At 37.9% G+C, this 16,234-nt stretch overlaps 1 long non-coding RNA gene across 1 annotated transcript; it reads left to right on the forward strand.

Annotated features, from left to right (window-relative positions):
- Positions 1–4,028: 4,028 nt before the first annotated feature.
- Positions 4,029–15,539, forward strand: LOC144237452 (uncharacterized). Its single transcript, XR_013336860.1, has 2 exons — positions 4,029–4,271; positions 15,366–15,539. It is a non-coding gene; the product is annotated as an uncharacterized LOC144237452 (long non-coding RNA).
- Positions 15,540–16,234: the final 695 nt, after the last annotated feature.

A 16,234-nucleotide genomic window follows, 5' to 3' on the forward strand; every position in this document is an offset into this window, starting at 1 on the left:
AAGTCAAGCATAGGTGATGGTGAAGATGATCTTGTCCAAGCAAATCAGAAAACCTAGGCTGAGACAGAGGTTAAAAAGAGAATGTTGACAAATGCAGCCTGGAACTTGAGAAGGAGAGAGTTCTGGGTTCCAGGCACACACACACAGACTCACTGACCAGCTCATTCATCCCTCTCCAGAGGCTGAGAAATCAGAACCTTTCCATGCTCTTTCTATGGTTCTCTGTCTTTTAGCTCTTGTGCTATTGAGATGCAGTGTGTGTTGCTATTAGTCACTGTAGAACTACATAAGAATCAATAGATGTGTAACCAGTTTATTGAAAAGGACTGAACATAATGAGTACAAACAGGAAGCAGCTGTATTTTCCTCCTACCACTGCCTTCCAACATGTCAGATTCCCTTCTCTCATACCTTCATGACATCTCAGGCAGCTCCAGAGCTTTTTGGTCATTTTCATCAACAACAAAAATTATTCTCGTGTCAGTAATTATGACTCACTTTGAGGCAGCAGAAGGCTCGCTTAAATTTAAGGCTTTAATCTCACATCTCATTCAAAACTTCTCCCCTCCCCCAACAAACTCAGGCCCAACCTGACGCCAGGCTCCCGTTGAGGAGAAACTGGGCACAGTCTCTTTTCCTCTCCACCTACTTGTGGCTTTGCTAGAGTCAAAAGCGGAACTAGGAATATCTAGAGAAAGGGACAAAACATTTTCACTTAGGTGGTGCTGATTCTAGCTCTGTGTTGACTATTCCTGACTATATACCGTCTGGATGTTCACATTATCTTTCTTTCAGGGTCTTGTGGCTACTACAAGCCCCTAATACACTGATGTGGTCCCTTTCCCCGTAACTCTTTACCACACACACACACACACACACACACACACACACACGCACACACAAGTCCCCTCAAAGCAGTCAGAGCCTGGTACTCTGAGCCTTGTACTATGGAAAGTACATATTTGTATGACACCAGATGATAGGAGCAGAGGCCTCCCTGAATGCTGCCCCTCTCTCTGCACAGGTGGCTCCATATGAAATCCTAATGCACCCATCACTCAATAAGGCAGAGCCTTCTTTGTCTCTGGGAGATCAGCCTTGTTATAACAGGAATGAAAAGAGAAATAAAAGAAACAGTTGATGCTCAGTTTTTAAATTTTAAAGTACATTTGTGAAACTGATAGAAGAGACAATAGTGCTGACGGCTAAAGATTTTCTTTGCAAGAACCAGGCTATTTTGCAAAAAAAAAAAAAAAGAACTATATATTTTTTAACTCAGAAAGCATGGTTTGGGGAATTGGGCAAGGAATAAGGAATAAAAAGGCAAAGCATGGAAGAAGCTCAGGACATAAAGTTTAAGCCATAAACACTAATTAGGAAGACCAAAAGAGAGCTTGGTTATAGCACTCCAGAGGACATAAGGATTCAGAGGGCTGGAAGAGGAGAATATGACTAACAGGAGAGACCAATGAGGCCCAGGATGGGGCCTGAGCCTGGAGGAAAAACATAGTGCACCCAGAAACTGCCCAGCCTTTGCCAGATCTAAAGCCATATTTTACCAGCACCAGAGAGGCACAGAGTAGCATGTTATTGTCCTATGTCTATTCTAAGAGTGTTCAATGGACCACTGCACATCACTTATGCTGAGAAATTCCATCAGCACTTCTTTCCATTACCATCTGGGAACTTTCTATGCACTGAAGTCTATTTATCACCTGGTGATCTTGCCTTTATGTTTAGTCCCATACTGAATCATCCTTTGTACCTAATATACCCCCTCCCACTGACCCTTCAGCAGCTCAGGACACTTGAAAGTCCCAACACAGCAGCCCAGAGTTTTCAAGTGATAGTATTCCAGTAAAAGGAGAGGCCACCAGCCCTCAACTTCTTCATACGGATTATATTAAATGACTATTTTCACCCACTGCCCCTAGCAGCACCCCCATGCCAGAACTCCACAGTTATATATCATTTCTCTTAAGATTAGGTCTAAACACACCTTAAAACAATAAATCACAGCTTACCTAGTAGAAAAGCATAATAACAACAAAAATAAAACCTGTCAATTTGGAAAAAGCAGAATAAGGAAAGGTTAAGTTTCCATCCCACGTACCACAAGTTATTCACATCAGCTATCACAACCCCTTTCACCACCTGAACAAGTGGAAAAATGTGCTTTCCTGGGGAGCTAGGCTTCAAATCAATTTCTCCCTTGGTTTCATATATTAAGACCAGTGTAATAAGAATACTTCAATTATTTTCTAGAAGTTAAATGGGTGTCAAATAGGTGTCTTGGCTTATCAAAAGAAAACCAAGAAGAAGGAAAATATGTAGAAGTGGTATGGCTATAAGGAATTCCAAAGTCAAGTCCATACAGGTATTTAGAGACACGATATACTGAACTTGGTAATACTCCATTTTCAAAATTAAATACCTAAAATTTACCAGGTCCTGGAAAACATTGATAGTGCATTCCACATTTCTCTAGATATTTACAAGCATGTATGCCATTCAGCCTCAGAGAAATTTTCCATAAGGTCTTTTGAAATGAATTTGTATTGACCATTTCAGAACCTATCAATGCTGACCTCAACAATCCCAAGTCATAACTGCTACCTTCCATTGCTTTCCATACCGACAGGCTGAAGCATAGGTGGAAAACCTTCAACATTCAGTTAATTTCTTACAGTCATTGGAGGAGTGAGTACAGTTTATATAATCTATTTATGCCTGTAGTTGCAAGGTGCTTTGTAGGGTATAAGATGGGATGGTACTCAATAAAATCATTTTCTGTCTTTTCAACAATTTAACAAACATTTACAAAATCCTGCTTTGGTGTGCTAGAAGCTGAGAACACAAAGATAAATAGGAAACAGGCCTTGCCTTTAGGAAGTTTATAATCTCTTTTATTTGGTGTCTTTGTGTGGCATTCTTTTTTATTTTTTTCTATGCAATTTCTCTAGATAAAGAGAGTGTGCATGTGAATATTTGCATTCATACTTAGGTCACTGTATATGAGGGGAAATCTGATTCTCCCTCCCTGTCTCATCTGTATGATGTCTAAGGCCTATTTCTTTTCCTGATTCTCTCCCTCTCCACCTCAAACTTCTTCAGATTTATTCTCTCTTCTTGGATGAGTTAACTGAAGGTGCATCTTATTTGTTAGACTTGTTAGATTTTTGCAATCTTAAAGTTCAATTTTTATACTTAATTTTTCGTTATTATTTATGTAGCCCTTATATGACTTTCACTCTCTCCATGTCAGTAGAACTTGACAGAAAAACACATTGTCTATCTTCTGAACTTACAGCTTTGAGGTTTTTGTGTGTGTATGTCTGTATATGTGTATATGTATACGTATACATGTATATGCTTAGATTTTTATCCCAAACCAGTCCCTATGAAATACAATGATAATAATAAAAACCCATAAATAATAGAGGGATGATTACATTCATTTCTCATTTCTACTTATTGTCTGATAGCAAAAGTCCTAGTCTGAGTTTCATTAGGCTTGACCCGATTTCTTTATCTTCATAGTATGTGAGCCAGGATAAAGCGATTTAATTTGAGAGCAATAAGAAATGCCCTTAAAAAGAAATCAGGAAATGGATGGATTACGAACAGAAAGAAAAATTCTGTAATACCCAGAAAAGAGCATATGAACAAATCTGGCTCAATCACCGTTTTACTCCACTTCATGCCCCTGTATAATTAACTCTCCGGTACAAAATAAAATCAAATTTCACAAAGTATATTAGTCGCACCCTAGTTTATGAAACTCCAACATTCTAAAATCAAATTATTCACTTCATTCATTCTTATTTTGGGACTCTTTTTCTCTTTAATGTTTGTATTTACTTTTTAAAGAGCTCGTGCGCACCCGCGCCTGAGAGGGGGAGGGGCAAACCGAGAGAGACAGAGACTCCTAAGCAGGTTCCATGCTGTGAGCACAAAGCCTTGGGGGGGGGTGGGGGGAAGGCTTGATCTCACAAACCCTCAGGTCTTGACCTTTACCTTTGACCTGAACCGAAGTCCAAACCTCAAATGACTGAGCCACCCAGGCGCCCCTAGGGATTCTTTATTATTAAGTCTTAGCCTTAGCTCAAACTCATTTTCCTGGAAATTTCACCTCCAATCTGCTTGTGAACTCCGGCTGAGGACTGCGGCAGCTCCCCGTTTCTCTGAGGCCACATACAGGCCTGAATTCTCTCTGTGAGGACCTTCCACCCTTTGTTCTCACAGCTGCCTTCTCCCTGGATCCTGTGAGGGTAAGTTTCAAGGCTCTTTCGTCGCCTGCCTGCATTCCTGAGTTGAAGCTGGTAGTGAATTGTGCGCTTGCGCGGCTGCCTCCAGCCGTGGGAGCTCCCTTCGCTGCTCTCTCCTTCCCCCCACCCTGGTGGGTGCTGGCTTCCGGCGAACTCACACAGCCGACGACTGAGTGCATACTCTGTGCCACACAATCTGATAGGTGTTTACAGATACAAAATGCGAAGAGAGGAAACTTGTTCTTTTTTTAATTTTTTTTAATGTTTTATTTATTTCTAGGAGAGAGAGAGAGACAGCGTGAGCAGGGGAGGGTCAGAGAGAGAGGGAGTCACAGACTGAAACAGGCTCCAGGCTCTGAGCTGGCAGTCAGCACAGAGCCCGACGCGGGGCTCGAACCCACGAACCGCGAGATCATGACCTAAGCGAAAGTCGGACGCTTAACCGACTAAGCCACCCAGGCGCCCCGAGAGGAAACTTGTTTTAACTAATGAGCACACAATAGGAGGAAAGTATGTGAATAATCGCAAAAAAAGTTTTCATGCAACTTTAGAAAGACCTATCAGCCGTAACATAAAGGACTGAGGTCTTTTTTCAAGAGAATGTTAGGGGCAGGTAGAGATTTCAACAGGTTTCAGGGGAAGGGAATAGCATTTTACGAAAGGAAAAGCAGGGAAGTAAACAGCTTATTCCAAGAATTGCATGAAACAAATGTTACAGATAAAAAAAACGGGGTCGGGGGGGCTTAATATGGCAGAACAATAGTATTAGACTGGGAATCAACGCTCAGGTCTGTCTGACTCCAGAGTCCATCCTCTCCAATGCAATTCACTGTCTACATTACACATATATGGCAGCATGAGATGCTTCTCAGAGCCGTGCCGGTGCTTGTGTTTCTCAGAGTATGTTTAACCTCATTTCAACAGGCTCTCTTCCCCATCCATTCAGACTGTTCTTGTGATGGTCACAAAAAGCCCCATGTTAACCAATCCACCTCTCTCCTTACCTTCCTCCACTTCTATGGAGCGTTCATCTCCTTGAAATAACCCCTCCTCTGGGCTCCTATGAGCCAAAAATGGAGACCCATTTTTCCGTCTCTCTTATCTCCTTCGCCAAATCTTATGCAAGAGTACACAGGCATGGTGGTGTGTCTTTCTACTCTCTTCCTAACTTCTCTTCCCAAGTGAGCCCAATCCAACACCAGTGTTTTAAGTATCTCCAACCCTGTGTGCCAGAATGACAGAGTAGTAGCTAAAAGTCTAGACTCTGGGTTAGCCAGGCTTCCTGGATTCTGATCTCAGCTCCACTGACTAAACTAAGCTTGTGACATTGGGCTAACTGCTTAACCTTCCTATGCCTCACTTCTCCCTGAAAACGGAGATGATAATAGTAGCTGTTTTCTATTCAACCATCTTCTCAATACCTCTACTTGAATATCACATTTAACATGTCCCAGACTGAATTCTATATTCCCTAACCCTCCCATAACTGTTCCTCCCCATGTCAATAAACAGCACTCAGATGTTCAAAAAAAAAAAAAAAATCGAAAAACATCCAGGGGCGTTTGGATGGCTTGGTCAGGTAAACGTCCAATTTCCGATCAGGTCATGATCTCAGGGTTTGTGAGTTCGAGCCCCGCGTCCAGCCCTGTGCTGACAGCTCAGAGCCCGGAGCCTGCTTCAGACTCTGTGTCTCCCTCCCTCTCTGCCCATTCCCTGCTCACACCCTGTCTCTCTCTCTCTCTCTAAAACAAACATTAAAAAAGTTTTTTTTTAATCTTAAAACATCCTGCTTCTTCCCTTTACTGACTCCCAACACGAGCAGGTCTCATCTGCTCTGTGTTCCATATAGATTCCAAATCGTTCCAGTTTTCTTCACCTCCTCTTTCCAACTCTAATCAAAACTACCATCACTTCTTCCTTCAACAACATTAGTAGCCTTCCAACTGACGTACTTCTATTAACTCTTGCCACACTACAATCCATTTTCCATATAGGAGTGTGAATTATCTTTCTTAAAAGGCATAGCAGCATCACTCCTCTGCTTAAAACTTCCAGTGGCTTCCCACTGAACTTAAAATCAGAGTCCACACCATGGTCTAGAAAGCCCTGTGTGAATTGCTTCTTTTTCCCCTCCATCCCCATCTGTACCAGCCTCCCTGATTCATTACAGGCCAGACACTGGCCTTTCTCTGTTCCTTCAGCATACCATCTTGCACCATTCCAGGACCTTTGAATGGAATGTTCTTTCGTTCGCAGAGATATTTTTCCACCGGGACGTCTCATTCTTACAAGAGTGCCTGGAACACAGTATGTGCTCAGTATATACCTGTTTGATTGCTTGATTGATTGAGCCTTTTTTGCCAAGTCTGTAACTCAAGATTTCTTTCATGTAATCTATAGTGTAAATTCTTTAAGGGGGCATTCTGTGTAAAGGAACTCTGAAGTGAAATTTTTTTGTGAAGTGAATTTTTTAAAATATCTAGAGTAATTCCTAAAATATACTTATAAAATCATGACTTTGTCAGTTATACGGTTATTTTAGTTATCAAATATATACATATACTGGTATATACATATATCCATTAACTGTATATATATTTGATATACAGGGATGCTTTAATCTAAGGACCTAGGAATCTTGAAAAAGATCTAGGGATGCATTAAAAAAAAGGTAGGTGGCATAATGAATACATAAAATTCATTATATTCTGAGGTAACTATGTCAAGCATAGAATTAGACCCAAGGTCTTAGATATAATTACTGTTTTTTCAAAACTAAATATTGAAAGGACAAGAGCAGCACCAGACCTCAAGGGTACAAAGACACAAGGCAACGCCTCCTTGTGGCATTAATGTTCCTAACTTATGCCCGTCAGGATTCCTGAGAGCAAGCTACAGAAAGCAGGCAAATATTTACACGGAATTTTTTAAATCCACAACCTTCTTCCTATAAAGACTTCTAAAAATAAACCTCTTACAAATAAATGCCTCAGATGTATTTTAATTTTTAAAAATTTTCTGAATTTAAAATCACATGAAAATAACTTTCCTAAAAGCACAGAATTAATACATTTATTTGTAGCCACGACCTTGTTTTTTTTTCTTTTTCTGCCCTCACCCTGGTAAATGACCCCCCAGAGGTTGACGAGTATCTAAAGATCCATAAAACATGAATGTAATAAGTATAATAAATCATTTGTCACTGGCATTTTTAAGATTTGGCCTTATTGAGTTTTAACTGATATGTTTTGCAGGTACTCCTGCTGTTATATGGAAGCAATATAAGTTTAATATTTAGTTACTGTAATCTAAAGACACTGTGTTTTACTGAAGTATGAAAACCTTGAGAGGAAATGGTGTCCCTAAAATACTTAAGGTAAAACTTTAAGCCACAGAATCTAGCAAACAATTTTAAAGTGCATCATAATGAATTCTTTGAAAGTACATACTTTATTGGTGAAATCTTCACACTTCCGTTTTATGGTCAAGGGTCAGCTGTTTTTATTCATAGTTGCAAGCTCACTTAATTGTACTAACATCTTCCTAAAGGAAATCTCCAGACATACCAGTTCTCTTAAAGTTAGATATGATGCATCTTGCTTATGTTGAAACAATATAAAAATTAAAAATCCACCACTTATACAATTTAAAACCCCAGTTTTACTTATCTTCATTATATCAGTTGGAGAGAGTAGATCCTGTTGAAAACCATTTCTGACAGGAAAAACAATGCCAATATTCAGAAACTCATAAACATGGATAAGTGAAATCATAAAGAAGAAACATGTTGTGCATAGAAAATACCTAGAGGTAAAAATATGATCCTTACAGAATGCATCATCAACTGCCATACTCCTAACTAAACACTGCACTTGGTCTGTCAAGTTCAGAGGCAGGTAAAGTAATAGGTTCCTAAATAAAGCATGGACATGATGCCACCACTTACGGTGTAAAATGGCCATGGAAATGTATTTTTGTAAAGTGTGCTTATGTTGCTCTCTCTTGGTGAAAAAGTAGTACTGTTCAAATTGTCACTGATTTTTTAAACTTTCTTAAAGGTTTTCTTGTTAAGGGAAATAGTCTTGTTTTGATACAGCATTTTCAGTGCCATTTGCACAAATTAAAGTGCTAATTGCTAACCTTAGAATGGTTAGAACTACATTAAATAATTCTGAGTTTCTAAATTGACATGAATTAAAAGCCACTTAGAGCACACTCTCAAACATTTTCATTTATGGACTCACAGGAAATGTCATTTCATAATAAACAAAGTAGCAAAGGAATGAATAGGAGGGTACTAACTATGAAAGAAACTCAGCACTGAAACCTGATTGACTGGAAGAAAGTAAAAATAATTGCAGTCTTCTAAGTGCTCTACTGATTTAACGTGTTTGCAGTAACAAACCACAATTCATTTGAAAAGAAAATTTAGTGGATAGACATGAGTAGTAGCAGACGGTTCAAATGTTTAAAAAAAAAAAAAAGAAAAGAAAAAAAAAACCTTGGGTGATGACCAGTTTTAAAATCAGAACCAGTGATTTTCTGGAGCCAATTGATACCAGCGTGCAAAAGCTAACTGTGTTCACAACTTCCCAGTTACATGTCCAGTGACATAGTTTTGATAGTTGAAATCTGTCATGGCGGGAGTGTTTACGCTACAGAAATTGGCAAACACTATAAATTAGGGGTTTGTTTCTGGGGGGGGGGACTCGTAATTAAACGTTTACCAGCATACCACTATAAATGCCAAAATATGAAAAAGCATGCCAAAAAAATCCTTTCCCTTTGATCAATGATAATTGATATGTAATTAGCAAATTTTTCTCATTGCAATGAATGAGAAGACTGAATAAAGGATCTCTCCGAAGAAATCATTACATCTTAACCATTGTGTAAGTGAAGATACTACCAGATTTAGTGCAATATCTGAAACAAAAGGGCACCTTTTCCCCACTCTTTAATCCACTTCTAAATCCAATGATACGTAGCATTTTGTTGTCAGACTAGAAACTATTCACCATGACTATTTCTTCATGTCCTCTCCTCCAAATCAAGATTCTTTTCAGAGAAGCTCTTCCATCATATATTTTTCAAATTAATTTATTTTGAGAGAGAGAGAGCATACACGAGCAGGGGAGGGCCAGAGAGAGAGGGAGAGACAGGATCCCACTCTGTCAGAACCGAGCCCCATATCCCATAAACTGTGGGATCTTGACCAGCCTAAATCAAGGGTCAGATGCTTAAAAGACTGAGACACATAGGTACCCCACCAATCATATTGTTAACCAGTTCTCTACAGCAGTCAAATAGAGCTGGGTAAACTTTGGGAAATTTAACTCTGTAAGCCAAAGTTTGTTTGACAAAGGCTTGAAAATGATGTTCTGTAAGCCAAGCCCATTGTGTGCTCGTTGGGATACACTCACCTTTGGGAAGCGAGACTTAAGAGTCTTCAATCCTCCTTTCCCTTGAAAGACTTATTTGTACATTTAAAGAAACAAATTCAGGAAACCACTGTTATGCTGTTTAAACTTCAGAGCAGAGCATCCTCTTCACAAGACATGAAAACTCAATTTCTAAAGTATCACAGACTTCTGCAGCTCATGTACGTCAAAGGCACTGAAATGAACTCTTCATGCACGGTCTAGTGGCTCGTGTTTGCATTAGGTCCAGTTCACTGTGTGGGGAGGATTCTCAAGGGAAGGTTTGATTGATTATTAGGCCGGTTCTGCCTGCCCCTTGGACCCACTTGAAGATGTTAGATCTCAAGGTGACTATTTTATTGAAAAGAATATAATATTAATTAATTAATGATTACATATAAATAATGGCAAGAGACTAATTGAGCGATGGTGCAGTTAAACGGTTCCAACAATGTCACTGACAGTGACAGCACAGCTGAGCAATTGATAAACAGTACCAGACATCGCGGGCAGAAGTAGTTCCTTTTAAATTAATCTTTCTGTGTATTTCTTCATGATGAAAACCAATAACAAAAGCATATTTTAGAGGAAAAGATGTTAGAGATAATATAATCGTTAAAGCAGCAAGACTTGTCTCTTTATCATTAAACCCTCAGAATGGAAATATATCTAGTGATGTAAGATTGTTTCTAATATTATTGACAGAAGGACAGGAAGATCATCGTGTCAGTAACATAGAAAGAAAGAGCTATCATACTGCAGAGAACAATCAATGGGAGTGCAGTTTTCAGTGTTACAAGTCATTAAGTTGAAGATATATGAGAATCAGTTTTAAATACAATATATAATCAGGATCTATTGTGAAACCATAAAATAAAGATGACTTTTTAAAAACTGTACCAAATCAATAAGGTATTTATTTAATAAAATAAAACCTTGACTTCTGGTACAGTTATTTTGAAGGTCCTCTACATAAAAAATGAACATAAGACTTCACCTCATTGATGTCATCAGAAATGCAGAAATCAATCTTAATAACCACCCTATTGCGACTATCATTACTCTCTGCATTTTACAGATAAGGAAAATGAGAAACAGGGTGATAAGGAACTTCCTAAAGAGGCAACCAGTAGGAAGTGAAGGGGCCGAGATTCAAATCCTGGCAGTTCACCTCCTGAATCCTGCCTCTTAGCTACTACAGTGCATACCTCTCACCATTTGGATTAAAGACAAAATTGTAGAAAGTGCAGGAGTCCTTTCTGAAGACAATTATCTTGAGCTGTTTTTGCCCCCTGATAGTCTACAATAATAAACATTGATTCTGCTTTCTGTATTACTCATTACCCCTGATGCTGTAAGGGCCATTCCAATTGGGAACCAGAGCTAGGCCCTCACATTACATAGAGGTGTTTTGTGCTAGCAGCAGTAGAACATTTTAGACAACTCCTTACAAAAAGTTACATTTTATTGTAATTATTTGTTTAGATGAGTTTTTCCTGTATTAGAATTTGAGCTCAAGGAAAGTGAGGGTGTTATCTTATTAATAATAATTTCTTTGGTATTTAGCATAGTCCCTGACACAGAGCTGATACTCAATACATGTTCGTCAAAGAGAAATTACATGCCATAGCCATGGTAAGCAGGCTTGAAAGGAACAACCTTTAGCCTGCATATTAAACACACAATCATTTTTTACAACAAATACATTTTTTTCACAACAATGAAAACATGTTTAGACAATTCCTTGATTGTTCTCCTTCATTCCTCACACAAAATAGATTAAAAAATCTGAAGCATTATTCCTCTCTTACATATGGATTACCTCCAACCCACCAAAGTCTGGGGACTTGTCCTAACCAAAATGCCCTCCTGTCACAGTGCCCTACTCTCCTGTCTCCACGGCCTGTCTTCCTCCCTCTCCACAAGGCCAACATAGGCAACATCATAACATGCAGACCCTTGTTACTTCATATAAAAAATGTCCATTGAGTCCACTGTATACAGGGTAAAATCCAAACTCTGAAAAGTGACATCTAAGGCTTTTGTGATTTGGCTCCAACCTACCTCTCTTCTTCTTCCATCAACACCCTAACACATGTTTAGGTACACTAAGCTTCTCTGTTGCCTCAATGAGTCAAGCTGTCTAACCTCTGATATCCTCTGTGTCTGGAATCCTTTTTTTCTTTTTCTCCTCTGTATGTTGATATCCTGCTCACGTATCAAGACCAACCTAACTCAACCCAACTCAACTGCTCCCTTGTGACACTGACCCCAGTTTTCCCATATACCATACTCCTATGGACCCCTCATATCTCCATTGTACTACGTGTCTTCATTAGTATCATCTAGTAGTGACTATGTATCTCCCCACCAAGAATGTGAGCTCTTTATATTTCAGAGCAAAGTTCAGTGGTGTTTGGCAGATAGGAGGCCTAGTGGTGTTTGTGGTGCTAACTACTCATCAGGCCCTGTTGAACAAAACCAGGAGTACTCAATAAATATCCTTCATTTATTATGATTTTTCTCTATACATTCTTGTTTCAGAAGAGGCATATGCATGGTCATTCTATAATGTTTATACCTACCATTTCCTGAGAACAAATGTGATTAATTCTTTACAGATTGTTCAATTCAGTATTTACTCAGAGATCTCAATGATTAGAGAAATTTTTTGGGAAATGAACAAGTACATTGTCCCTTGTTCAAAACTGGCAGACTATAAGAGAAAGAACAAAGCAGAGAGCAAGGCTGGAAAATGTGCCATGGGAGACCCTGAAGCATGCCCCAGATGCCAGATTGGCTTTGGGAGCCCCCAGTCCTAAAATATATCAACAGAATTGTGTTTCATATGGGAATAAAAATAACAACAAACATTTGCTGGGAGGTCTATGCCAAGCCCATAACTCTACATAGAACATTCCAATTAATTCCCCACAACATTGCAGAGAAAGCCCTACTCTACCATGAAGAAACAGGCCCAGAGTCATTGAAACCCAGGTCATCTGGTGTTTGAGGACACCCTTTTACTCAGCATCTTACTTTATTGGGAACAACAAAATCTAGGGGTTTTGGTTTAGTTTTGTCTAAAATTTCAAAATTTTGAAAGTGAATTTTTGGGTCCACAAAATGTTTTTATTGAGTGAATGAAGAAGATTACCACCCAGTAACAAGTTTCCTTGGTCCCATTCTTGGAGAATCTGAAGCCCAATGATAGCCCTTCCTGATTTAGAATCACAAAGTAGAGTCTTCAGATCATCAGTGAGACATTTCTTTTAATATACAATGAGGAATTTACAGTACTTTGTCACAGACATTAGTGCTTCCTATTTTCCTCGTTACAAGACTCTCATGTAGACAAAGTTGCTATGGTTTTAGGAAATGAACTTTCTCCCACCCAGGAAGTTCACAGCAAAGCCAGGGTTGAAACTCACATCATCTTCTTCCTATTCCAGTGTTTTCTATTATGTAGGAAAGGTAAAAAAAAAAATACAGTAGATGAGAAATAATAAACTAAGAAAGACAGTAGAGGCTCAAGTCTTTGTAAGGTGCTTCTTTCATTTTCCCAAAGCCCTGGGATTACTTGGCAAGGTGTTATGGTGCTATGGAGTCTTTTAGAAATCTGTCACCCCTGTATAATAATTAAGCTTCTAGGTCAGATCTTCACACTGCTGTGGAAATTTTTAGCATGTGCACGGAGAAGCAAGATCAATATTAGAATATTTCAGGTCTAGAAGTGGGCTTTTCTCATGGTTTTTCCAGGATATATTTTCTCAAGAGGTTCCAAGCAGCCACAGAACTTCATAAAGAAGTTGTAACCATTTACCTGCTGCCCAGAGAAATAGGAGACTAGGACTGTAAGCCAAATTGCTAAAAAATATGAATCCAAATTACAAATAATAATCCAGAAGTGGGTTCTGCCTTTACTCTTCCCATACACGTATGATAAGAACTCAGTGTGTTAGTTAAAAACACCAAAGTAGGCAATGATTCCCATTCTTTTTTTTTTCTTTTGATGTTTATTTATTTTTGAGAGAGACAGACACACACAGAGCATGAGTGGGGGAGGAGCAAAGAGAGAAGGAGACACTGAATCCGAAACAAGCTCCGAGCTGTCAGCACAGAGCCCGATGTGGCGCTCAAACTCACAAATCATGAGATCATGACATGAGCCAGAGTCGGCACTTAACCGACTGAGCCACCCAGGCGCCCCTGATGCCCATTCCTAATGTGAGGGCACTGTGGCAATGCTTCATATGGGAAATGGGGAACTGATTAGATGAAATGGAGAAATGGAGACATGATCAGAAAAAACAGAGTCAAAAGCAAATTATAAGTAATCTTTGGCTGAGAAACCTAAGGCTAAAATATAAAATCAAGCTAATTTCTGAGGAATCTACTTATTCGTTATTTGTACTAAATTTTTTATGACAAGTCTATTGCTTCAGTTTGGGAAGAATCAAAAAAATATAGTACATTTACTGAATAAATACCAATTTGAGCTAAAATGATATTAGGTTTTGATGATCTACCTATTTTTAGCCTAAGGACTAAGTGATTTTCTGACTTCACATTTTCATCATTTTAATGAAAATGAAGTTATACACTGAAATGGTATTTTCTTAGATTGTATTAAGGTTTATAGATTCTAGATTTTTCACATATGCTGTGTTATATATATTTCCCCCTAAATCAAATATATTATAAACATGTAGATATATTTTTACTCCTAACAGAATACTGCAGGCTTAAAAATGAATTTTATTATGTTCGTTGACCTTTTTAAAGTTATTTATTCTAACACTAGCAACAGTCTATCTATAATATAACAGAGCATGGCTAAATTTATATCGTTTTGAATCATCCTTGCAAGTTTTTGTCACAATAGTGTCAATTTAGTACTTAAAACATTTATGTCTACTTGCACCTGTTCTTAGGACAAGATTTGGAATTTGCTTTTCCTTACTGTATGTTTTTACTATATCAAATACTGAGGACTGGCTTGCTGTAAAGATATGAAAATAGCGTCATTTCCATACAACAGTCAAGATACTACTTTCTAAGTCAAAATTTCAACATTTTTGATAATTATATAGGACAGTTCAGTTTAGATCATTATAGTACCATTCAGTATACAACTCTGTAGATACATGGAATAGCCATAGATTTATTACATTTTTAAGAGGGAGATTAATTTGGCAATATTTCACCTGGGACCAAACAGAACTGAATGTGATGAAAATTCTTAAGGCTTCCAAAGTGTCTAACATATTGCTTAAGGAAAACCTAGACATGGGGATAATTTGGCTCAATAAATCTTGCCTCTCATAAATAATCCAACAAACTTTTAATCAATTCCAGCTTTGAGGGAAATTTGTTGTAAACCAACAGGCCTTTTTTCCTTGTATAAGAAGATACTTTCAAATGGTAAGTGATTCTAGATAGTGTGTTATGTACAAAGCTCTTATCTGCTGATGGGTGACAAGAGAATCTCATTAAAGACAAACTTTTATCATGTTAGACCCAAGAAATCATTAATATCTTTTACTAAAAGCTTGGACATTATTCTGATTACATTCTTAAGCATTTTATATCACTTTACATATTAAAGTTATGTTGCAAATGTCTAATACAGCTCAGGTTTACCATTGACATAATTTATCTGTGACCATCTTTCCAGGGTGAAGCCATCCCTGTTGATACCCTGGTTCAAAGATTCCTCTGGAAATGACCAAATTCTCAGCTGACAAGTTCAAGTAAATTCCTGCACTAGATTTATCAGTGTTCATAATTGTACCACCAGTGCATATTTGATAAATGATTAAGTAAATACCTTGATTACTTTATTAAGAAATGAATTGGTTTAGTTTTTTGTTTTCCAAAGTTTGGTCAACAGAAAATTAGTCCTGGGAAATGAATTTCAATTAAAGGTACCATAGTGAAATTAGTTTAGAAACTGATATACGTTCTAATCTCTTGCTGAAGACTCTCAACATATCTTAAGATACTAAGGACTCGGGTCCTAAAGTAGAGAAACATATCCCGATTTTATACCCAATGTTTTACAAATCTACATGATCACGGTATTAGGCATTGTTGTCACCATATTCTATACATATGTGAATAATCATGAGGAGATAATGCTCTCCAAATTAATTTAAAGATCTATTATCTTCCTCTCTGCAAAACTAAATGTTAATTTTGTTTTAAGGCACTATATGAAGTTTTCTACACTTGAAATTATTTCAGGATTTATTTTATAATTTTAAAAGATTTCTGGTCATTTAACTGAATTTATACATATAGCTTATAAATTACCAAACTACTCACATTGGTCTCATCCTTACCTGTCACTGAAAGAAAAAGTCAAAATTAACTTTTTAGGCACCCACGGAATACTTTAACATCATAAAAATAATTAAATATTTTTAAATATATATTTTTAAAAGTCAGTATTTTTAAAAAAATTTTTAATGTTTTTTGTTTGTTTATTTATTTATTTTATTTTTGAGAGACAGAGTGTGAGCAGGGGAGGGGCAGAGAGAGAAG

The sequence above is a fragment of the Crocuta crocuta genome, unplaced genomic scaffold, assembly GCF_008692635.1.
Source record: "Crocuta crocuta isolate KB4526 unplaced genomic scaffold, BGI_CrCroc_1.0 scaffold125, whole genome shotgun sequence".
Classification (NCBI taxonomy): domain Eukaryota; kingdom Metazoa; phylum Chordata; class Mammalia; order Carnivora; family Hyaenidae; genus Crocuta; species Crocuta crocuta.